Raw genomic sequence first — 625 nt, 5'->3', positions numbered from 1 at the left:
CTTTCCCTTCCCCTTCCAGAACCAACCAGCTTTCCAAATCATAGAATCACAGACTGGTTTGGGTTAGAAGGGACCTTAAAGATCATCTTGTTCCAACACCCCTTCCACAGGGACATCTTCTACTAGATCAGGTTGCTCCAAGCCCTGTCCAACCTGGCCTTGAACACCTCCAGGGATGGAGCAGCCACAGCTTCTCTGAGCAACCTGGGAAGAACTTCTTCCTAATACCTAATGTAAACCTGCCCTTTGTCAGTTTGAAGCCATTTCCCCTTGTCCTATTACTACATCACTTGTAAAAAGTCCCTCTCCATCTTTCTTGAAATAGAAGCATGGTGAAGAAAACCAAAAAAAGAAATGACCCAAAAGTCACATAAGCAGGCTATAAACTTGTCCCTTTTCCAGGTGTCTGATCTTCTTGCTTGGGAGTCAGGGAGCTCATTCTGACCCTTGCCCAGGCCTCAAGGTCTCTCTTCCTAGCATCCCTGGCAATTCTTACCTCCTTCCCAGGCTAGAGGCACTGGGATTGCTCACAGCTCTTTGATCTGGCAATGCTCAGCTTCAGTAAAGTATATCAGAGTCAGGGCAAGTATCCCTGATATTGACAGTTTCACTTCTGCTTTGAAGA

At 46.4% G+C, this 625-nt stretch overlaps 1 protein-coding gene across 1 annotated transcript in view; it reads right to left on the bottom strand.

Annotated features, from left to right (window-relative positions):
* Positions 1-625, bottom strand: part of COL20A1 (collagen, type XX, alpha 1) — a 48,663-nt gene that overhangs the window by 21,812 nt on the left and 26,226 nt on the right. The window lies entirely within an intron of this gene.

Source organism: Acanthisitta chloris, unplaced genomic scaffold (genome assembly GCF_000695815.1).
Source record: "Acanthisitta chloris isolate BGI_N310 unplaced genomic scaffold, ASM69581v1 scaffold3787, whole genome shotgun sequence".
NCBI lineage: Eukaryota > Metazoa > Chordata > Aves > Passeriformes > Acanthisittidae > Acanthisitta > Acanthisitta chloris.
This window is presented reverse-complemented; position numbering and strand designations above follow the sequence as displayed.